Source organism: Asterias amurensis, chromosome 18 (assembly GCF_032118995.1).
Source record: "Asterias amurensis chromosome 18, ASM3211899v1".
NCBI lineage: Eukaryota > Metazoa > Echinodermata > Asteroidea > Forcipulatida > Asteriidae > Asterias > Asterias amurensis.
The window spans coordinates 6,919,174-6,944,349 of NC_092665.1; the positions used below are offsets into that span (position 1 = coordinate 6,919,174).

The 25,176-nt window shown below is 40.5% G+C and overlaps 1 pseudogene; it reads right to left on the minus strand.

The window, feature by feature from the left end:
• The window catches only part of LOC139950981 (alkaline phosphatase-like), a 179,851-nt pseudogene extending 154,675 nt beyond the window's left edge, over nt 1-25,176 (minus strand).

The following is a 25,176-nucleotide window of genomic DNA, read 5'->3' on the forward strand; positions in this document are numbered from 1 at the left end:
TACAATTTGCAAGCTGAACTAATTTTCCTCACACTGTTTTACTCATTTTTGCCAAAACCTACAACACCTCAGCAAATAAAATTTAAGGGAAACTTTTTACCGTTTTACCTTCAAACAGTGCAAGTTTACCGTAAATCAGTGAACATTGATTTTGCGTCCTTCTACAAAAAGTACACGAACCCTAAAAACTTGTCAGTGGGAAGGATGAACAGGGAATGGGTTTAAATAACGTAGGAATGGGTGGCCCAAGCATTTTGGCCGGGATTGTAGCCCCCGTTGTCGGGGGAACAAAACTCGGCTTATTTGACTGGCGACAGAACATGTTGTTTTCTGTTTGCTTCCGAAAAACTGCAAACAAACGAAGTGACCTGGCCCCTCCTGTCTTCCCCAGACTGGTATGGGCCGCGGTTAACGAATAGCCGGAGTGCTATGGATTTTTCCTCGGAGTATCTGATATCAATACGGTCTAAAGCAGATGGAATCAAAAGAGGGTGCTTTCAGAATTAAGAAACGACCATGGTCACCGCTCACTGTAAAAGGATGAAACTATCTCCAAGGGACAGAAATCTCATGCCACTACAAGGGCCACGCGCAATTCTCCAGGACTAGGCGCCCGGATGGGTTGCCGGTGTCTCAGTGAAATCAGTGCTGCCGGAGATTCTTTCCCCTGTTTGAGACACAAACATGGGCTGAGTGAGGGTGATTTAACAGAGGGCGCTACCACAAGTAGTTTGTAACAAGTTTGCCGTATAAGGGGGAGGGAATTTTGGGAGAACATAATCTCCTGACACACCTGCCTATAATGGGGAAAGAATCTCCGGGGACAGATTTCCATTAAAAACACGGGCCCAAGGCGGAATCCTGCCTTACGTGTTAAACAATCAAAATGACTCCAATCTCATCCAAAAGTTGTAAATAGTAAATACATTTTGTTCTCAATGTGTTCATTTAATTTGTTTTGCTCCATTGACTATTCTTGTTTCCCAAAAGCATTTGTGCGGAAGTAGACTCTGAGAAAACAAAAAATACAATTGAAAATCAGTTTAAAATTACCCTTTAAGGGCAAAGGCAGGACACATTAGGAAACTTTCAAGCACTAGTCACGTCTTTCCACTTGGTGTATCTCAACATAATCTTAAATTAACAAACCCGTGAACATTAATTTGAGCTCAATTGTCCGTCGAAGTTGCGAGAGAATAATGGGAAGACACCCCTTGTCGCACAAGTTGTGTGCTTTCAGATGCCTTGAATTTGAGACCTCAACAATTCCAGAAAGTACTTCTTCTCAAAAACTAGTTTTCTAGAGATTGCTCATTACCAAGTAAGGTGTTTATGCTTACAATTATTTGTTGAATTTTAAAAGGTATTAGAAAATGCTTCAAAACAACAGAATTTAGCCATTAACTTAAGGTTTGGTGTAACGTACCCCAGAAAAGGTGTCTTCAAATTAAAATCCTCAGTTTGTTGAAAAAAAATTGTTAAAGCTTGACTTGAGTAGTATAGTAAAACGTTCGTGTTAAAAGCAATACACAACTGGCCTTATGTTGCTTTATGTGCTTGCAAATTAGTCTGTTCTGACAAAATACATTAAAACTGACAATGTATTATTTTTTTCTGACCTTGTTTGAGGTAACAATTTAATTTAAAATTTAATAAATGTATGTTCAATGATAACAAGCGAAACTCCCATTGGAGTTTCTAGCCAAGGGGGCAATGATGTGTCATAGAAACAATTAGGTGACTTTTTTTGCTCGAATAAGATGAAAATGTTATGTTTATTTAAACAAAACTAACTTCGGTGTGCTAGTGTAGTCAACACATTCACTTTGCTTACCAATCGGGCACTTCGAGTCGGATGGTGGCGCATTACTTCTTCCTTTTAGTTTGTTTAAGTTTACAGATTTTAGTGATTGGTAACTGTTAATGTAATCATTCGATAAATATGTTATGGGGATTGATAAAAAGTGATCAGACAGAAACAAAATCACACTACAATTGCACGCACGTTAATCTCCCCCAGCCGATGGCTCTGTGGTGCCCGGAAGCTCAGTGGTGACCTTATCATCGTGAGACTTAGGCCGCGTCCGAATGTTTCGGATGTGGCCGCTGGCTGCGATCGCGGCTTTGGCAGCGTCTAGCGGCCGTGGCATGACGCGGCCAACAAAAACATTCGGACGCGGCTTTGACTTCGTGTGCGCGCCCTCAAGCGGTGAAATGAGTGTTTGCATACGTCGTACATGTGTTGTTTCGTCTGCTAATGCAAACAAACAACATGCACGATTGGACTGAGTGATGTGAACGGCGTGAATTTTAAAGTTGGGGGGGGGGGGGCTCAATATTTCTCTATTTCTACCTCTCAAGTAGAATTTTAGTTTAAATCTATTTGTTGAAGTATAGTGTCATGTTTTATTTAGGGATTTCAACATTGAAAAGTGAACAATTAACACATTTCTTTTATAAACACCAAAATAAAACAACCTTTTTAAAATAAAATTATTTTGGTTGACCCAACCATGCCCAACTGGTGTGTAATGATAATCAAGCACTGTTATACTAGATGCTTTCTGAGTCCTGCAGGAAAGAATTCACAGGCTTACTACTCGGGTGAGTTTAACCCAAGACCTCCCGCATAATTATTAGAGCAGATCTACACCAGATGTCAAGAGACCAGTTCGATAATAATGTTTATTGACAATGGGTACAGCAAACAATTTAAAATAAATGTAATCCTACCTCAGTAATTACTTAGCCTGTGGATTGTTTCCCCCCTGCAGAAATAAGAAACCCCTGACAGTGCTTTCATCAGTGTTCTAATATTCTTGCAAAACCTAGTATTACATCTATTTTAATTAAACAATATTGTAGGTCCAATGGGTGGGTGGGGCGATTGGGTGGGAATTGATGTGGATTACTGTGGAGCACACCCCTGTCCCAGACTACCAATAATCACACAATCAACAACAGCCCTAGCATGGTGCAAATCGTATCTCCACAACAGAACTCAGCATGTATGTATTGGCACTGCAATATCCGACCCTGTTGTTTTGAACTACTCTGTGCCACAGGGGTCGGTACTCGGCCCGCAGTGGTTTACGCTGTACACTTTACCGATTCGTGACATCATCCTCAAATTTAATCTGAATTACCATGTGTACGCAGACGACACTCAGCTATACATCACGTTTAAATCTTCTCAAGAAAACGCCAATGCATCTATTGCAAGACTTGAGAAATGCATCCAAGAGATTCGACGTTGGACACAACAAAACTTCCTGAAGTTAAATGATGATAAGACAGAGTTCCTTTTATTTGGGTCACGTCAACAGTTAACTAAGGTTTCAGTGCCATACATCTCCATCGGTGATGCTCGGATAGCTCCCTCGCTGAAAGCTCGGAACTTAGGGGTTATTTTTGATTCATCGATGACACTTCAGCCACACATCAACAACATTGTTCGTTTATCATCATATCACATCAGGAATATAGGTAAGATTCGCAAGTACTTGGACAAAAGTGCCACTGAAAAGGTCATTCACGCATTTGTTACTTCTCGTCTTGACAACGGCAATGCTCTTCTCTACAGTCTTCCTAACAACCAGATTTCCCGACTTCAACGGCTCCAAAATACTGCTGCCCGCATTGTGACACTGTCTAGAAAATCCTGTTCTATCACCCCCATTCTGAAACAACTACACTGGCTCCCTATCTCTCAACGAATCATCTTCAAGCTGATGCTCATTGTCCACAAAGCTCTAAATGGCAAGGCTCCCCACTATATTTCTGAACTACTTCAAGTTTACACTCCATCAAGGAATCTTCGATCAAGTTCCATGCTTCTCCTCATTGAACCCAAGTCTCGACACTCATGGGGTGACAGGTCTTTTTCTGTAGCCGCGCCACGCATCTGGAACTCTCTACCACTTAATCTTCGATCTTGTCTTTGTACCGCAAAATTCAAGTCTCTTCTCAAAACTTATCTTATGTCACAGGTTTTCAATGACTAATTTTGTTGTGTCTGTTTTTCTTTGTGTTGTGTTTTTGTTTTGTTTGTTTTTGGTTTACTGCGCCTTGAACACCCAGCAGGGTAGTCTTGGTCCCAAGACCATTGGTGTTGCGCGGTCACACACAACCAACGTTCCGATTATGCACGGCAAAAACTGTCCACGCTTGTAATGAACGAACGCTAGCGGGCGCTCTGTTTCTCTGATTTAGATCTCACCATGGTCTTGAATATTTGCAGCGACGGGTCTTAACTTTTTAATTGTTTTTCGGCAAATCTCCCCCGACTTTCCGGTGGAGCCAATCAGAGGCTGCGTTGCGGCTGGCTCATGAATAATTAATCAGTGTTGTGCATGTAGTGTACAATGCATGCAGTAATTCCGTTGCATGACTTTTGCTTTACTCTGTGTGTGGGTATATATGTTTTTATCGGAGTATAATAATGTCCAGATCAGTAGGATTTGAAACTTTGACACAGGGTGGAAATACGATAAAGAAAGGTTTGTGGTACCAGCACAAACATTTCTATGTATAATGTCCAGATCCAGACTACTGCATTGCCATGATATGCAGCTTGAAATGCGATCGTGGCGTTATGCTCCCGACGTGCCAGGGCCCACACTGATGAAGCCTGTATTGGCTAAACAATTTGCTTATAGTTAGCACACAATAGTATTGCTTAGCAGAAACTGGTTGCCAGCCAATTTTTAATTAAATTTGAAATTTTGTAGTGCCCAAGTAAATTTTTGGATAGTAAAGAAATTTTGTACAGTATTTTCTGCCAAACAGATATTAACTGGTGGGCCCTGTAGTGTTATTCACAGTGAAAGTTTTTTAATCTTGGGGGAAGGAAATCTTGAGGGATTCAAAAGCGTCTTTGTGAGAACGTATTTTGAAACGTAACCGTAGCTGCATATCTTGGAACGTAAGCGTAGCTTGACTCGGGATTGAAAGCGTACTTTTTGATATTGTAGCGTAACCTATTAGTATCTTGGAGTGTATAAGCGTAGCTGAGTAGCTACGTAGCTTGGAACGTAACAGTATCTTTTGGTGGAGCGTAAGCATATCTTGGAACGTAATTCGTAGCTGCGTATCTTGGAACGTAAGCGTAACTTGACATGGGATTGAAAGCGTACCTTTTGATATTATAGCGTAACTTGAAGGAACGTAAGCAGATCTGTAAGCGCAGCTGAGTAGCTGTGTAGCTTGGAACGTTGACATCTTTTGGAACGTAAGCATATCTTGGACTGAAGCGTAGCATCTTGGAACATAAACGCAGCTGCGTATCTTTGAACGTAGGCATAGCTTGACTCGGGCTTGCAAGCGTACTTTTTGATATTATAGTGTAACTTTAAGAAACGTAGACCTAAGCGTATCTTGGAACGTAAACGTAGCTGCGTATCTTGGAATGTAAGCGTAGCTTGACTCGGGCTTGAAAACATACCTTTCGATATTATAGTGTAACTTGAAGGAACGTAGACCTAAGCCTATCTTGGAACGTAAACGTAGCCGAGTAGCTGCGTAGCTTGGAACGTAACCATATAACATTTTTTTGGAATGTAGTCGTAACAATATCTTTTGGAATAACTCATGAGAAATTTCGAGTTTTGATTGCTTGTCCAGCGGCGACTACTGCTATTCAACTCCCAGTTATTTGAGGCGAATAGTCGGGTCATTAAATTCCACTAGTTGCCCAGTTTAATCATTACCTCAAAAATAACTCTTCATTCACAGAATTAAAAAAATAATACTTTGTTTGACAAAATTATGCTTTGAGGGAATTTTGTTTTAGCATTATTTTTATTTAAACCTTTTATAAAAAATTCTCATAATTTTTTTAAGCTACTCACACAATAACACTGTCAATATAACAATATGCGATATTCCTACGTTATGACATCATCAAAATTACCTGAAAACTCATAACAAAAAGAAATTAGGGGCCATGAATTAAAATGGAGCATATTGGAACGTTGCGATCATAAGAAACAACGGATTCGACACCCGCAAGCTGGGAGTTCATAGCGCCTGGGATTTAACACCTCCAACCCCCACGAGACACGGCATGTGCGGTACGTGATATTCCACAAGGCCTATTTCACGTTCCGATTGCTCCACGTCGTGGGGCCATACAGTGTCCGATACACGGACTCTCTGAATGCTAATTTTACGTTCGATTTTTGACCATTATTTACGATTTCAAATCGTCACGTATCCATAATCTGAATAGGTACCTGTACTTAAAATTTCACTGTTTTCCTTTTAATAGGCCTATAATGACCACGGAATCACTCTTTGAGCAAAGATTATTAAAAATAGACCGCCGATCATATTGACCTTTGACTCGATCTAGTTTGAATAGTCATCTTCAATTCGTCACGTGATATGAATATTGCATACATTAAAAGTAATTTACATAGTCTGGCCACGCCTTCAATTTGCAAATATCCAAGACCATGGTGAGCACAGGACATGGTGAGATCCGTAAATCAGAGAAACAGCGCCCGCTAGCGTTCGTTCATTACAAGCGTGGACAGTTTTTGCCGTGCATAATCGGAACGTTGGTTGTGTGTGACCGCGCAACACCAATGGTCTTGGAACCAAGACTACCAGCAAGGTGGATATGTGCGCATTACAAGTCTCATTATTATTTATTATTAATTAATTAAGACACAGGAGATAAGTTTAACTTTTGAGACGTGAGGTATATTTTCACCAGCTCTGCCTTTTATAGGCCAACATAATACAAGTTTATAGAGCATTGCCCATAGTTTAACCAATTAGGAGATAACAGTGCGAGGACACGCTCTTCACTGCGCATAATGACCGGGTTGGTGGCTGGTGCTGTTAACGGTCTTCGCACTGTTATTTCCATTAGTAAATACCTTTTTAACGAAATAAACAGCTTAAGTGTCAATACGTCACGCTATGCATACGATCAGTCAGTTCAAAAATTACATTGAAAACTTCGCGTGTGCAAAACCAAAAACAAAAACATTTCACCTAACCTTATTGACTTAAATTCGTTATCACAATCGCGAGAGTGCAATACAGAAAAATATAGTGCATCTGCGTCCCATCAGCCTGGTTGGATATGGAACGCATATAAGGAAGTGGTATATTTATCTGTATTCTACTCACGCTTTATTGATAACTTGAAACTATCATCCGTTAATACATCCCCTTGTGATCAGATTTTGACCAATCAGTACCTGGAAACTGTCCAAGGTATTTATTAATCAAACTAAAAGGCCAACTTAAAGACACTGGACACCATTGGTAATTGGTGTATTTCAACATTTGATAAAATAACAAATCTGTGAAAATTTGAGCTTAATTGGTCTTCGAAGTTGCGAGATAACTATGAAAGAAAAAACACCCTTGTCACACAAAATTGTGTGCTTTCAGATGCTTGATTTTGAGACCTCAAAATCTAGTTCTAAGGTCTCAAAATCACATTCGTGAAAAAGTTACATCTTTCTCAAAAACTGAGAGAGCTGTTTCTCACAATGTTTTATACTATCACTAGCCTTGCTCAAGGCGGTCGCATCATTCACTCCGAAAAAGACGCCGTTGTAAACCCACCCGTATACACTGTGCGTGGTGCGTTTAATCACACCACACGACCCACCCGGATACAGTATCACCCTCTCCTCATTACTCGTTACCAAGTAAGGTTTTATGCTAATAATTATTTTGAGCAATAACCAATAGTGTCCACTGCCTTTAAAGCCGGTTTATAGTCGTTGGAAATGTTGACATCGGAAATGTTGACGCATGATTCTAAAAAACACGGTTTATAGACATCATCACTATGGCATATAAACTGTGTTTTTACAATCGCTGCGTCAAGATATTCATTGGGCGACCATCGCAAAACCGACTTCAAGGCCCTCATAACAATTCCTTTGCATCATTTTAGAGAGATTAGTAAAACAATGTCACAAAATTTATTAGCATGTACAACTAGTTTGTTACTCTAAATGAAACTGTGCCCTAGTCATAGCTGGTTTCTGAGTAGTCGAAAACCTGACTTACAGTAGAACTTAAGAATGAACTTTCCAAATTCTGTATCTGAAGACGTAAGGACGCATCTAACCCATCCTAGGACGAGTAAGAGATAGCATAATCGTACTGCTTTGTGAAATCGGCTACTGGAGTTGTTCTGCTCCATCCATCATCATGTCATATAATACAGATGCTTTTTTTTTTTTTGGGGTGGCTGTTCCTCCTGGTCTTACCATAAAGATCTTACCGGTCATCCTCGTACTCCTCCAAACACCAAAGATGACAGTACACCGGGCATGGAGAGGTCATGTCTTCATAAAAGGGCCATGATATAGGCCTACGGCTGCACGTTTCATCTTCCATCCTTCCCTAGTTGAGGGGTGTTTTAATTCCTGAAGTTAAAGTATGAAAGTAATTTTCAGTTACCACCATGACAATTGTATTTTATTTTTACCAGAGCAAATATTACCAGTGAAAGCCCAACCAGCCCTTCAATCTCAGCTAACCCATGGGAGGTAAAAGTAGACCTACATAGCTCACCCATCATGACCCTGTTACTGGGTCTATTCTACCTCCATGGTCCTACAGTTAACTAAAATGTTCTAAGAGTAAGACCACTAACCCCCCCCCCCCCCACCACCCAAAAATAAATAAAAATAAAAAATGAAAATAACATTTTACACAATTTTGCCTAAGTTTATCATGTTTATTATTAAAAACCCAATCGTTATGTCACAACTGTCTGTTCGTGATTGCAATAAACAGATGACAGGAATCCCAGGATGATGATAATTTCGTACAAAACGAAACGAGCAACGCTAGGGTAGGTTTGGGTTGTGAGTTATTGTCAAAAACAAAACAAAAATTAAAAAAATTAAATGCAGGATAAAAACACGACCCGAATTAGCAATACAACACGAAAAGTGTGACATAATTATCACAGGTCGTCTTCTTCTTTATCTAAACATCACTTACACTTGAAGGTTTCACCTGTAGCAGCTTTAGCAGAAGTATGTAGTACAGTTTCTAGACCCATCGTAAGTATATGTAGCACTAGCATGTAGCATGCAGCAGACGACAAACCACACACCACACACACACAATATCAACAAAATGGCGTTCCGGCCACAAGCAAGTCACCTCCGCTTGTGGCTTACATCTGTGACGTCGCGGCCGCAGCCACGGCCGCAGCCAAAAGAAAAAAACATTCGGACACGACTTCAAAATGGCGCGCACTGCCAGCGGCCGCAGCCGCCGCCGAAGTCGAAACATTCGGACACGGCCTCACTTGCAACATGCTAAATTTCAAACTTCCGAGCGTTATTTCACAACGAACAGCATTCACGCGCACAAAGTTTACAACGTAACTTTTGCACTGTCTGTATACGGAGCGTGACAAAATCACATTTCACAATGCGCACTGTGTAATAAAAAGAGAGGAAGTAGGATATAAAACAGAGGTCGTAGCATATGTTTTTATCCCCCTAGTAGTTCGAGCTTCTGATTGGTGGATTAGCGCGTACTGGAAGATAATATAAGTTATCACACAAGCGCGAGTGGAATACGAAAAAATACAGCGCTTCTGCGTCTCATATTTCGGCCTCCGAGTTGGATATGGGACGCAGACGCTCTATATTTTTTCGTATTCCACTCTGTACGCACACACTATGAGCATGACGCTTAATTTGTAGCACAAAGATTGAATAACATTGGCTGAGCTTCTACGACACAGGCCCTGTTCTTTATATACCCATCCCCCACCTACTCCCTAGCAAAAGCCACTGAACAAATAGAACTGTGCATATTAAAATTATAAAAATAAATACTGAACTGTCGCAAATGCTTTCAACAGGAGATGTTCTCGAGATCGACGATGATCACAACCCGGATGGTGATGGTGAATTTGTCAATGAGGACGCTGCACAAATTGATGATGCTGCTGAGGGTGTCGACATGCGAGCAAGAATAGCACAACTCATTTCTGCACCAGTTGAGCGCCCACAGCAGCATCATCAACACGACTGTTTTTTGTTACACGGTTCTAGGCCAACAGAAAATGAAAATTAAGGCTCGTGCAAAATATATAGCTCTTTGGTATGAAAAAAAAACCTGTAGGCTACATCCAATAATGAATTCTGTCCAAACCGTGTAAGCCAAATGTAACATTTTTTATCATGAGAATTGTCTGAGTTTGTTCGTTCGTTTAGGAAAATTTTGACTGAAGGTTCTTACTTTTGGTAAGGTTGACTGGTATAGGGTTTAATGCGTAACGCAGTAAACCGATTTAACACCAGGAAATATGCATAATTATAGTCAGGTTGCACAGTCGGGGCTATAAGCGATTGGGATTGTCAGGGCGCATTCAGACGTGGTTCCATTGTTCTTTTCAACCAACCAAAGCAATGCATTTGGGGAAAGGGTGCTTGTCTTTCTGGGAACCGTCATTGAATATTCTGCCACCGAGGAGTTAAGATAGAATGTATAGTTTCGCAAAGTTCGGTACCTTCTTGGCAACTCGCTGGAAGTGGGAACCGCATTGAAGAAATCCAAGTGATACCTGATGAGGAGGGCGAAGATGGGCGGCTACAGAGAGTGGTGAAGCCGATGGCTTACTAGCCGGGCCAATCGGGTGAGTCGCTACATTTTCAGACCTAATGCTGGGGCAAGTACAGCCCCAACAGTAACGCTAGTAGGTAACACGAGTACCGTGAATACGGAAAGGTTTCAAACATCTAGTATGTATAAAGGGCCAATAATTGCGAACATCCCACAGATTAATAGTCAGGATATTTCATGGCCTTTACACGTAACTCGGGGTATAACGGGCCAACATTCTCAAAGCACGAGTACAGGTACACAAGGATAAGAAAGGGCGGACAATCATAATTTTTCTGGCAGCTTGCCGTTTAATATGAAAGTTAGTCAGAGCTTGTGTCAGTCAGGCCAATCAGGAATAAGTAAGCCTAGTAGTTTAGTGTACAACTTGGCAAACTCTAGTCAATATTCAGGGTATTCCATACATAACAGGAATAGGGCATGTAGTAGATTAGGAGGGACATCATCTTCAATAGAACTGGGTGGTGCCCAACTTTCAAATGCAGGGTGCAAAATAAGTACAGTAGGGAGCAGTAGCATGTTCGGGTCCATTGATTGCACAGCGGGCTCTTGAAGCATACCGATGGCGAATAACATGCAGCATATGAATTAACCATCAACTCCCTTTAATCCATTGATATCGGTTTGTAGCGAATTGGGCGAGGGCCTACTGCTAACCTTAAATTTTTTAAGATTATTCATAGCGAGTTTGTGGATTTTGTTGTGATCTTATAAAGAAGAGTGACCCTATAGTAGTACAAATAGCCTACCGCTAACCTTAAAAGTTTTAAGATTATTCATAGCGAGTTTGTGGATTTCGCTGTGATCTTATAAAGCAGAGTGACCCTATAGTAGTACAAATAGCGGTCAAGACACAATAATTCTTGCTGGCTGTAAACGAGGGGGGTTTTATAATATGGAAAGATAATAAACACAGGCGTCCAATTACTTCTATACATACATGGACCTCTGCATTTGTTGACTTATGTAGCAGTGTATTTGCGAGCTCATCTCCATAGAACACATAGAATTATTGAAATATTGTCAGATCGTACGCACAGAGAGCAGCAGCTCGTCCAATAAGGGGGGATGGCGCACTTTTAGAATGAGGCAGCAATTAACACCAGTTAGATCATGGGCATAATTGACGATGAATTATGGGCATTGCACGTCACAGCACCATGTGTTAATCAAGCTCTAGAACAAAGTGTACATAAAGAATAGAAGGGCAATACCAAGTTTCATTATGACCTTTCGGAATGATTGATCATTATTAGGCACTAAATGGCCAGCTTCCATAAATCAAGGGGTAGCCTATTGCATAATATTAAAATTAAAGACCTTTGCATCTTCTTCCATTGGTACATACGTATCGGGTATTTCATATGTTTAATGAATAGGGTATAGATGGCCTTAGCTTTCGATCCAAACCGGACCTAGTTCAGAGGCATAAAACAAGTACAAACAAATACATATCCATTCATAGAAAAAGAGAGGGGTAATGGATTAAATGAAGAAAGAAGCGGGAAAGAAAGAAGCGGGAAAATAACAGCCAATCAAAGTTTTTATTTCAGAACCAATTGGTGGCTATGAACCAATACGAGTTAAGTGGCGAGGACAAAGGAGGTTTCATATGAAAGAATGGATTACTGGACCATAAAAGTGGTAAATGCATTGTTCGTTAACAATGCAGGGAAACATGAACGGGTAGAATTAGAGAACAAGTTGCATCATGATGCAATTAACAATGGTCAATTAATAGAGAAAAGCAAGATCAAAGGTACGATGGTATTAAAAATGGGTATGAGGGACCTATGGAAAAAAGAAGGGGGTTACTTACATGAGATAGTTATAGTAACAAATATATAGGACAACTTAAAAAAAATAATTTATACTTGAGTTACAGAATAGAAACAACATTATAGTTCTCACGCAGAAGTGAAGTGGGGGTAACGGGAAGTTATTTAACACCAGTGTTTATGTTAAGTCCAAAGGGTTTGACTGTCTTGAGTTGGTGAATCCAGTGTGATTCTCTATGCTTGCAGTTATATTTCATATGTTCATAAGTTGCACAATTGGGAGGATCCCACGGGTAGTTTCATTGTTTCTAAGATGAAAGAGGATTGTAGACGCTTGGACCCTCGGCAAGATTAAAAATGTTCCATTACATTTCCAGTGCTGAGCAGTCTGGTTAGTATTTTACCGCCAGTCTGCAAAATATTGAATTATTCGGTTGGGTCCTGGGGCGAATTAGAATAAATCTGCTTTATACTTGTTATGTATAAAGAGTTACACGGTTCAATGGTTTGGCGGGAACATTTAATAGGACTGGGTGCGGTACCCAGGGTAAGGCTTATCTGGCTATGCTATCAATATACACGTGAAAGCTTTAATTTAGTCTTTTCTTAGTCGTTATATAGTTTAAGTATCATCGGTAACAGTAGCAGCTACCATAGCTTAGCAGGGAGGTCAGTACTAGCTTGAACCTGAAAGCGTTGATTTGCATAGATCAGTTGTACGTTTCCAATATCGGTTGGTTTTTCGTATCTGGCGGTCAACACAGCACTGATGTTCCATGGCAATGACACGTTGTGTCGTAAAAATGTCGGTACAAAATGTAACGAACAATGGAGGCGGGCTAAACCGTAAAGCTTACGTATATGAAAAACAAAGGCGCATGATTAAAAATTATCAGTTGATCCGGTTATTCAAGTTACAGGGTGTAATTATTGTCAGTGAAGACGAAAATTCGGTCGTTACAAAAAGTAACAAACATTATAATGTGGGACTAAACGTACAGAGTATGTACATGAGATGAGTAGACGCATGATTAAAAATGATCGAGTGATCCGGTTATTCAAGTTACAGGGTGTAATTATTGGCAGTGAAGATAACAATTCGAAAAGTGGTTACAAAAAGTAACAAACATTATAATGTTGGATTAAAATGTAACAGAGCATACACATGAAATGACAAGATGCATGATAAAAAATAGGTTCAATTATAGGGTGTAATTTTTACAGTGAAGACAAAAATGTTCGATGCAAACGTAGAAGAGTGTGAAGATGAAAAGAGAAGATGAATGATTAAAAAGGAATCAGTTGCTCCGGTTGCAGCATAGCTTGCAGACATCTTCATCCGGTTGCAGCATAGCTTGCAGACATACCATAATTGACTTATATGACCTTTATTAAAGTAGCATAGTTAATGTTTAAAGTATAATCAGCATATGAAGCTTTGCTGTTAAAAGCAGCATTCTTGGTTGCCCTTTTCGGTTATTCTGAGGGTGAGTGAGTTTACAACTCACGATGGCAAATTCCCGGGCGTTGCGTATTGGTGATATTTTCTTTAATCAGGAAGGGAATTTGCAAGTAGTTCTAAGATATTCAAAAACGGATCAAGTGGGTAAAGTTCAATCATTTCTATTGACAGGAATGCCAATACTTCTCTGTTTGTACATTGAGGGGGGACCCTATGTCAGCCAGACAAGTTAATCACATCTTAAAGTAGGGATTAAGGCCATCAGGTAAACCCCACACCCTTTTCAGTTCATAGTTGCAGGATATGTTTGGGGTTCGGGAGGAACGAATCAAAAGTATGGGGAGATGGAAGTCTGGAGCACTTGAATCCTACATTAGGCCAGACTTAATGTTTTCAATTGTCTAAAAGGGGGTAGCTTGTAGCAAGGTCATAAATAAGCAGTGTAGACAACCGCTTCTTTAATTAGCATGTTGCTGTTTAAGATAAATAATCGTTTACAAGATTGGTGAATGTTGAGTTGGTTGTTAACAAATTGTGTACAACATTTTCAACTACATACAAGACTTTGACAAGATAAAATATTGGTCCGAACAGATTACCCAGGCTGTTTTTCTTTGAATTTGTTTTTATACAGATGTTTATCGGGGACAGTATCATTCGCCACAGCAGCGGCACGGTGGTACAGTGACATGGAAAGGCGTGTCTGGGGCACGCCTGGACGACTGGGACTAGGCTCAGGAGATACGGCAAAAGGCGAGGTCCCGACGACAATAGTGTTACATCTAAGGACCAAAGATATCTTGAAGGAAAATTCGGGATAGATAAGACATAGGGTAAAAGGGAGCCTAAAGATGTTCATCAATCCGATGCAAGAACGTGGGTACCGGGACAGTATCATTCGCCACAGCAGCGGCACGGTGGAGGTACAGTGACATTGAAAGGCGTGTCTGGGGCACGCCCGGACGGCTGGGACTAGGCTCAGGAGATTCCTGGCAAAAGGCGAGGTCCCGACGACAATAGTGTTACATATAAGGACCAAAGATATCGTGAGGAAAATTCGGGACAGATCAGACATAGGGTAACAGGGAGCCTAAAGATGTTCATCAATCCGAAGCAAGAACGTGGGTACCGGGACAGTATCATTCGCCACAGCAGCGACACAGTGGTGGGACAGTAACATCGAAAGACGTGTCTGGGGCACGCCTGGACGGCTGGTACTAGGCTCAGGAGATACCTGGCAAAAGGCGAGGTCCCGACGACAATAGTGTTATATCTAGGGACCAAAGATATCTTGAAGGAAAATTCGGGACAGAGTAGACATAGGGTAAAGAGAGCCTAAAGGTAATTAGGAACATCCTACCCAACACACGGTTAATTTGGTCAGACATTTTGTTAAGGGTGAAGTATCAAGGTAAAGTTAATGGAGGGCAGAAAAACGCTGCACTTGGGATTTAAATATGTATGCAAAGAAGATACTTCGGGAGATGCAAAACGCACCTGTTATAAAACACCCCCATCTCATTAACCCTTCCCGGAAGGTGCGTACTGCAAGACATGATTCATTTGGTTCCATCAAAATTTATCAGACGGGTTGAGGTTCTCCACTTCACACTCGGAGAAAGTTTTGTTAAAAAAAAAAAAAAAAAAAAAAAAAAAAAAGGGGGAGGGGTGTTTGGGCAAATTTTTATATCAAAATTTGCTTTGGCGATAAGTTTAGGTTGTTCCTATAAACAAGAAGCTAATAGGCATTGTAGCCTGTGAGGAAGTGGTAAATTAATTTATGTAAATTGATATGGATAAATATGGTGGTAATAAAATGATGTGATTGTATATAAAGAAGTAGATTAATTTGGTACCTTCTTGGCAACTCGCTGGAAGTGGGAACCTCATTGACCCGGAGTTTTCTCCAGTCAATGAGTGCATTTATAATTATAATAATTGTAATTAGTCTGGTACCTTCTTTGGCAAATCGCCGAGAAGTGGGAACCTTTGCGGATTGGAAATTTACCGTTCGCAAAGTGAGGAATTGGGACCCTTTGCGAATTGGTCGCAAAGTGTATTATAATGGGAACTGGTATACTTCTTTATGAGTGGATATCACTGGATGGAATTAAATAAAGGGAAATCCCTTATATTATTATGAATTGGCGTTTTACCACCGAATTCAGAGTACGGAATAAATTAACTCTTGGCAGAGTTCACTACAACAACAAATCCTTGTGTCTGTGTATATTTATCAGGTGGTAATGGCCGCTTTAAGGGTTTTATTGTCCTTGGTTTATATGATTGTAATGTGGTGGCTATGTTTTCCAGTCTTTAATAACTGTTTGGGGCTGCGTATTGGCGGTCGTACCAATAGATGTTTCAGTCATTGTCCAGTGATTATCCAACGTCCAATTCAACCGCCAAAAACTCACCCATGGCTGGCTTAAAGTCAGCGCCAAAATAATCTGCAGTAATTATGCAAAATGACACTCCCACAATATACCTGCATTGGTGCAAAATAATTCTCTTAAAAACGCCACAACCGGCAACTTTCCGCACAATAGTTAAACAATATTATTGTAATCATAAATAACATTTGTTATTACTTTACCGTGACATGACTTGGCTTGTTTCGATGCGGCACCATTATGAGAGTGTGGGCTTCGACGAGTGCAATTTGTTTGCACGAACATTGCACGATTACTAGTGAGTTACTCCTGCATTGCAGTTTAAAAAGTAGCAGTAAGGGCGTTTCATGTATATAAACCAGTGGGTGGATTAGTCTAGGACTAGTCTTATCTCGACTTAGGACGAGTTACTCGTCCTAACTTTGGACTACCCATACGTTTTCAATATCTCCTAGGACTAGTCCTAACTCTTTGTGAAATTGACCCCAGACCTGCTTTAAGTGGGGAGGTTTTTTAAACGGTGAAGATCTCCTGCAGTAGTTGTTTCAGTGTGTAGGTTCGAGGCGTAATAATTATTGTTACCTTTGACAAAGCTACACTAGGGAACTTATCCCATTCGAGGTCTGTTTCTTCCCCGTGATCTCCTTTCAGTTGCCTCTTGAGAATCCTCGCACCCGTCACGGTTGTTATACCCATCCCATCTCCGACGAACGTTCTTAGCTTTATTCGTGCTGAGTGTTTGCTCTCTGGTAATAGCTTTCTGCAAACTGTCGTAAGCCAGGTCCAACCTTGGAAATAAATTATCGGTTCTTGAACTTTAATTTCATATTTCAAATGGCCATTATCTATATCGGTACTTGTACTATATCATCAACTTCACATCTGTATTTTTTAATACCAATTAATCTACTGTGAAGTTTTACAAAAAATGGGACTCCTTCAAAGTATTGTGCCGAGGTTAACTCTGCATTTTACTAAAGTGGTAAACCATGTCGGTCAATTTTATACTTATTTTATACTTATACGGTTTTTCAGCATAATTGTATGAGGAGTTGTAATAAGATTTGTTTAAACAAAAATCACCTCGAAAAACTAATATTTACGAAAGCCCTCTAGAAAAAAAAACGATGTTTAAATCTGTGATAACGGCTTGATTCGTCATAATGGATTCACCAACGCCTCCCCTCCCATCCCTACCCCACCCCTCCCCGCGTAAATAGCGGATGGCGTATCAGCGTTACAAATCCTTAACGATTGAATGTGCATATAATCTAATTACATACACGTTGTGATGATTCCGTAATGATGGACTGTAAATTGTGATAACCGAATCAAAATATCTTGGCGTTTTTTTTAGCACTATTCGAAATAGTTGATCCTCAATGATACACGTTCTTAATAAATTGTAGGCCTCTCATTGACATGCATGGAGTATTTATTAAAATACTGGGCCTTCGACTTCTTCAATGCTATTTATTTATTCAACAATCTTCTCCTGCGTTTACAGATATTTGTTTGTTCATAACAATAAGTAAAACAATTGAAAAGGGGAGTGTTACGAGGTCTTAAGCGTCTGTCTAAAATCAACAGTATCTTAGGCCCCGTTCCCACTGGACCCCGCGTTAATTTGGCCGTAAACAAAAGACTAAGCCGAAGGCAGGCCGGGTCCTTCATCTACGACCACGACCCCGCCGGTTTGAAACGAATGTTCAAGACTATGACTTAGCACAATTTATTCTTACTAATATAGCAAAGCCATTTTCGGTTTACATGAATAGGCCCAAAACAATTGGAATAGACTTGTAAGTTCACTCTTGCCGTATCTCAACTATGCATAAAATAACAAACCTGTGAAAATTAGAGCTCAATTGGTCGTCGAAGTTGCGAGATAATAATGAAAGAAAAAACACCCTTGTCACACGAAGTTGTGTGCTTTCAGATGCTTGATTTCGAGACCCTCAAAATCTAATTCTGAGGTCTCGAAACCAAATTCGTGGAAAATTACTTCTTTCTCGAAAACTACGTCTCTTCAGAGGGAGTCGTTTCTCACAGTCTTTCATACTGCCAACAGCTCCCCATTACTTGTTACCAAGTAAGGTTTTATGCTAATTTGAGTAATTAACCAATAGTGTACACTGCCTTTAAGCACATTTTGACAATTTTGAGATTTTCAATATATGAACGAGTCCTTTATGTCAAAGAAGTTGCCCAAGATGGGGACAGAATCTCCGGGGACAGATTTCCATGAGACACCGGCCCAAGACGGAATCCTGCCATACGTGTTTTTTAAAACAATCAAAATTACTTCAATCTCATCCAAAAGTTCATTTGATTGTTTTTGATTTTTGTGGTTTATATTGATTGTTTCTGCTCCATTGAATATTCTTGTTTCCCAAAAGCATTTGTGCGTTTCGGTGGTATTAGTTTCTGAGAAAACAAAGAATACAATTGAAACTCAATTTAAAAATACCCTTTAAGGGCAAAGGCAGGACACATTAATAGGTAACTTTCAACCACTAGTGAGTCTTTTCACTTGGTGTATCCCAACATATTCTTAAATTAACAAACCCGTGAACAATAACTTGAGCTCAATTGGTCGTCGAAATTGCGAGAGAATAATGGGAAAATCACCCCCGTCGCACAAGTTGTGTGTTTTCAGATGCCTTCAGTTTGAGACCTTAACAACTCGAGAAAATACTTCTTTCTCAAAAACTAGGTTTCTTCAGAGAGAGCCGTTTCTAACAATGTTTTATACTATTGACATCTCTCCATTGCTCATTACCAAGTAAGTCTTTATGCTAGCAATTCTGTTGAGTAATTACCTATGGTGTCCAGTGCCTTTAATGTTGCTCTGTTGGTGGCGCACTCTACTATGAATACATTGTCATTGCATTTCGATTTCGGAAAAAAAAAACATACTGAGTTAGTGTTAGTAAACATATACTTCAAAAGAGTGGAAGAACGAAAGAGATCCATCTGAACAATATATATATTGCGTACGCAGTTCTTTCTTTGATAATAAACTTGCACTTTAACTCACAATCATCAGGGAAATACATCAATTGAGCGGAAATAGAAGGAAAACGGCCAGGAACTTCAGGAAGCAATCACACAGTGCAACCCAGTAGGGCGGATATACATGTAAAAACACCATACCATTAAAGCGTGTACAAATTGATCTCCATTGGTAACATACAGCCTCATCCAAACCAGTGATAGAGTAAGTCACTGCTTTCAATCAGTGACTTTACCACATACACAATGTAGTGTAGAGTGACTTTAACACGTATCTATGATTGGCTGCTCATCGATTGTCAATCAAACCCGAAGTAGACTAATGGCCACTTCAATGGAAATACAGCAGTATTTAAACGCGCTGCACCAGCAGCAGTGTTCATAACAACTTTGCATCTTATCGGAAGAGAGAAACTGAGAAAGTTTGTACTACAATAACACATCATCAAGGTAAGTGTTTCTCGTTATACTGTCGGACCCGGACTTTGGCTTCTAGATGCATGCGGTGTATTTTAGGGTAGCCTATGATTTCAAGAAGGTTGCAGTTTTGGTCCAAGAAGGGGCACCACTCTACCCAATAAAGTAGTAACATTTACGGTGCTTTACCTGGCAGCTGGTGCCAGGTAAAATGCAGTAAATTTCACAGTAGCAGTTTTGTAAATTGTGCCTTGAGTTTGCTAAACTCCACTTTGAAATTTACTGCTCTTTTAATACCTAGCACCCTGGCTGCCAGGTATACAAAGCACCGTAATTTTGACGGATTATTTTTAACAGCGTATTCAGCTGAAGTTCTCATGTAATGCTTGTGTCACTTGCTCTCTGCCAACATTAGTGTACTGTGGTACTGTTTGGTGGTACAGACTGTAATGCCGTTGCATTTCCCTTTGAAACCACGATATATTGCGTTGTGTCGTAGGGGCTTTTATCACAATACTTGCAAGTGGTTTCCGTTTTGGAGCAGCAAGTTCCGCTGGTATTCTGTACATTGTCTTGTTCAAATAGTGGGCAATAAAAGTTTACCTAGACAGTTTCAGTTGAATGTGCTTGATATTCTGCTCGTTTTAATGTGTGTGTACTATTCATCCAAAAGCTGTCAACAAAATTAACAACAAGTACTGATGAAATGGCATTGTGTGACATGACCACTTTGTTATTTTATTTTATGTTGTGGGTAAAACAAAACAAGATTGAACATAATGCAAACACTTTCACAATTATTATGGTGATCGGTGTTTTGTACAGCCGACGTGGGGGAAGGGGCAACCGAGGTGAAGCCGAGTTTGCCTGTTTGCCCCAAAAGTTTACACAAAACCTGGACCCCGTCACGGCGGAGCATGCAACATTAATTGTTTTATTTTACCATGATAATCGATTCCTCTTGTTTGGGGACAAATTGTTACCATCCTCCATTATTGTTACGACAGTAACGACACAGTTTAAAACTATGACAGCATATTTTGTAAGCCAAAACATGGTGGCACACTGTCTTATGGTGCTGTCACTTGACGTTTTAGCCAGCGTATGTCAACGTAAGAAATTTTTAGCGAGTACGCTGGCGTACGTCGAATAATTATGGGTAAAGGCCCCGTCACACCTTGACGTTTAAGCCAGCGTATGCCGACGTATGACAATTTTGGCGACTACGCTGGTGTACGTCAAATAAGTTATGGACAACTTTGTATAAGTTAAGAGCACGATGACACACGCTGATATACACGACGATGTAAGGCGTGTGGCTCATAAAGGCACTGTCACACATTGACGTTTTAGTCAGCGTTTGCCGACGTATGCAAATTTTAGCGACTACGCTGGCGTAAGTCGAACAAGTTATGGGTAAGTTTTGTATAAGTTAAGAGCACGATGAAACACGCTGATATACACGTCAATGTAAGTCGTGTGGCTCATAAAGGCACTGTCACACATTGACGTTTTAGTCAGCGTATGCCGACGTTTGCAAATTTCTCTAAAACGTTGGCATACGCTGAACTACCGATGGATTTTTCAATTTTGAGCGTATACGAAGCGTATTCATAACGAGGTGGACGGATGCATACTGTAGAAGTAACTTACACAGAGCGTTTTCATAACGAATGCTTAGCGTGTTGACGGCGTTCACAACTTATGTTCTACGATGGTCCAACTACTGCATAGAGCGCGGGGGCAGCGTATTGCCGACGATCACATACAGTAGCCTATAAAGAGGGTGCCTCTCGACGATTGAAATAATAACTGCACTTGACATCGTATTAATCCTCATGCGAACCCAAATTGTATATACCGATTCACATAACTCTGCCAATACACCATTACATGGTAGCTGTAAGTTTAGAAACAAGTTTAGTAAGTTCTGTGGTCATCCGGAACACGTTAAATACGTTCGACGTAAGTTCAAAGCACATTACTCATATAGGTTATAAGAAATACGTTTTTGGTACGCTAGACATTATATCGACGTATGTCGACTTCTGAGAACCTTACAAGTAACGTGTGTGAACGTGCGTCATCGATTGTATAACGCACCTACAACTTATGCGGAACTTATGAACCACACGCTGGCACACTTAAGCCCTTTTCACACTACAGGTATTTCCCGGGAAACTCCCGGGAAATGTTAGTCGATCTGTTCACACTACAAAAATCCCGGGAAATAACATTTTCCCGGGAAATAATTTACCCAGTTAAGGGGTAGGGTTAAAGGAGTTAACCCCGGGAAAAACCGTTTGTTCCCGGGAAAAGCAGCTAGTGAGAACGAAAGCGGGTTTAACTTACCCCACCTTTTGCTTCTACTGTGTTGAGACGTCATTAATCTCGAAAGGTCACAGACGTAAAAAATAGCGCGCCAAATAATTCGCGTGGTAACAATAGCCCTTTTTTGTTTTTTCCTTCTGAAAGTGTTTACGTTTAGGTACGAAAATAAAAGTGAATAACATCTGTAATTTACAAATAAATATATGAATTAAAAAAATTGACCACGTGAATGGAATAGGAATAGAATAAATAGTTGGCGTGAACAAGCTTCCTTCTAGTACACACGCCATGTGTGTATGGTATTTCTTGTGTTGTCCAGAGTCAGATTTGAGTTCATCGATCGACATTGCTGTCTACAACCTGACAGTAAATATTTTAGCATAATTTGTTGCTCAATTTCTTACGATGGGTAGAAGTGACCGATGGAGTGATGATGAAATTTTGAAACTAGTTGCATTTTGGGCCGACGATGCAGTCCAAAAACAGCTAGATGGGCATAGGCCTACAAGACACGGGAAAGTTTTCTCAAAATTTGCTGACTGCCTGCGTGGTGCTGGGTATGAACGGACCCCTGCCCATTGCAAAAAAAAAAACTGAAAACCTTGGGTAAAAAAAGACTTTAGGTCGGTAGGATACTAGTTTTGTTTTTCAAGGCCTAAATATTTTCTATTGCATAAGTGTTCTATTGCAAACATTTCTTTTAGAAGAAATATACATTTAAAAGTCGTTATGAAGCCATGAAAAAAATGCTGGCCAATATAGGGATAAAGCCTATTCAGTGTTCTTTCTTTGCACGATGGGAAAACAGCACTGTTGATGTTGGAAGGGAAGAATGCTTCTTTTGCTTTCTACTTCTATTGTCAGATTGCGCAAAATCGACCATGCGGTATTTTTTTCTATAAAATTTTTAGTTATCTTGGCCCTTACATCATGGACATTATTATGCAATCCTTCGAAAATGCCATTCAAAGAATTGCTAGGCCTTACCTCAGGGTTGATTCCCTTAACCCTGCCCCTGAGCAGGGTGAATTATTTCCTGGGAAAACATCATTTCCTGGGAAATTCCCAGGAGTATTTTTGAAGTGTGAACAGATCAACCAAAAGTTCCCGGGAATTTTCCGGGAAATAACTATAGTGTGAACAGGCAAAAATTGAGATGAACGCCAACACAAAACCTCGGGGTAAAACACGGACACAAAAGTCCATTCAATTACAGTTCTCAAAAGAAAGAAAACAACTGTCGCAGAGTAGAAAGCTCCCTTTCGCTTTTTCTAATAGCAACTTGCTCCCACCACCAGTGGCCGCTCTTCATGGTAGACCAGATTGACCTTTGACCAATACTTCAGCAAGTGCCATGAAACTCGTCAATCGCACGACAAATTCCATACGATTGTTATACCGCATGTCTTTAAAACACTGTCACAGCAATCGTCTTCTCCTGACAAGACGCCAGCGACGTCTTCCCCGAACTGCAATACTTCTTCTCCGCCGTAATCACACAATATATTGGTATAACAACACGCAAATACACAATTTATGTGCAGCCATTTTGGGTCGCATGTGGTAAGGATTTTGCAGCCAGCCACGTGGCATTATGGGAACGGACTTCCGTCCACAAAACATTGTAACTTCCGCATGGGCTGACCTGTTTACCACATTTCCTGGGGTTTGATCGTAAGTGTGAAACGACCTTGCATATTCCCGGAAATAGTACTCCCGGGAGTTACCAAATTGGGATAGTGAGAACGGTTGCTGGGGTGGCGGTGGGGTTAAAAACTCCCGGAATTTTCCCGGGAGTTTATTTCCCGGGAAATGGCTCTGTAGTGTGAAAAGGGCTTTAGATTTTGTTGTGCATGCACCCAATTTCTCGACGACCTCGCCTTACTACGACGTACACGGCGTGTTTCAGCGTGCTCATAACTTATACAAAACTTACCCATAACTTATTCGACGTACGCCAGCGTATTCGCCCCAATTTTGTATACGTCGGCATACGCTTGCTAAAATTGCTAAAACGTCTAGGTGTGACAGGGCCTTAACATTCAATAGTAGTAACGTGCTTTGAACCTACCTCGAACGTATTTGACGTGCTCCGGACGACCACAGAACTTAATGAACGTGATTCTAACTTACATGTACCGTATAATGGCGTAATGGCAGCGTTTATGTGAATCGGATACAAATTGGGTTCGCGGGAGGATACTACAATGTCAAGTGCAGTTATTATTTCAATCGCCGAGAGGCACCCTCTTTGTAGGCAACTGGATGTGATCGCCGGCAATACGCTGCCGCGCGTTATGCAGTAGTTAGATTACCGTAGGACACAAGCTGTGAACGCTGTTAACAGGCTAAGCATTCGTTATTGAAACGTTCTAAGTAAGTTACTAATACGGTCTGCATACGTCCAACTCGTTATGAATAGGCTTTGTATACGCTCAAAATTGAAAATTCATCGAAAGTTCAGCGGATGCCAACGTTTAAGAGAAATTGTCATACGTCGGCATACGCTGACTAAAACGTCAAGGTGTGACAGTGCCGTAAGTTAAGATCACGGCTAAATACGCCGATATACGTCTTTGGATTATGCTTTGAACCTATGTCAAAATTATTTGACGTGTTCCGGACGACCACTTTTGATGAAATTAAGTAGTGGCAGCGTATTGGGAAATCGGTATACACTAATTGGGTTCGAAGGAGAATACTGTGATGCCAAGTGCAGTTATTATTTCAAACGTCGAGGTACCATGCAATACGCTGCTGCGCGCTATGCAGTAGTTAGACTATTCGTAGATATCGTGTCTTTTTACACGAGGTGAAATCCTCACAATGTAGACAAGTTGAGGAATCTTTCTTGGATTATAAAATGAGCGAAGTGATACGGACAGGAGCTCAATGTATAGGGTGTTGGTTTTATCTCAAACAAACAATCTCTTGTTGATATAGAGGCATACGCGCCCCACCCTGTATCTTCCCTGTAATTTTGGAATCTCTGTCAAGTCGAATCCGAGATCGAAAGCCGTCTATATGGAGATCATTACTCTGGGTTGTATTGTCTAACAATGTCTCGGTGAAGGATACCAGAGTCTCTGTGTTTACGCATGTGATTAAACGAGCTCATCCATTTTGGGGCATAGGGAACGGCAATGGACAATACCAT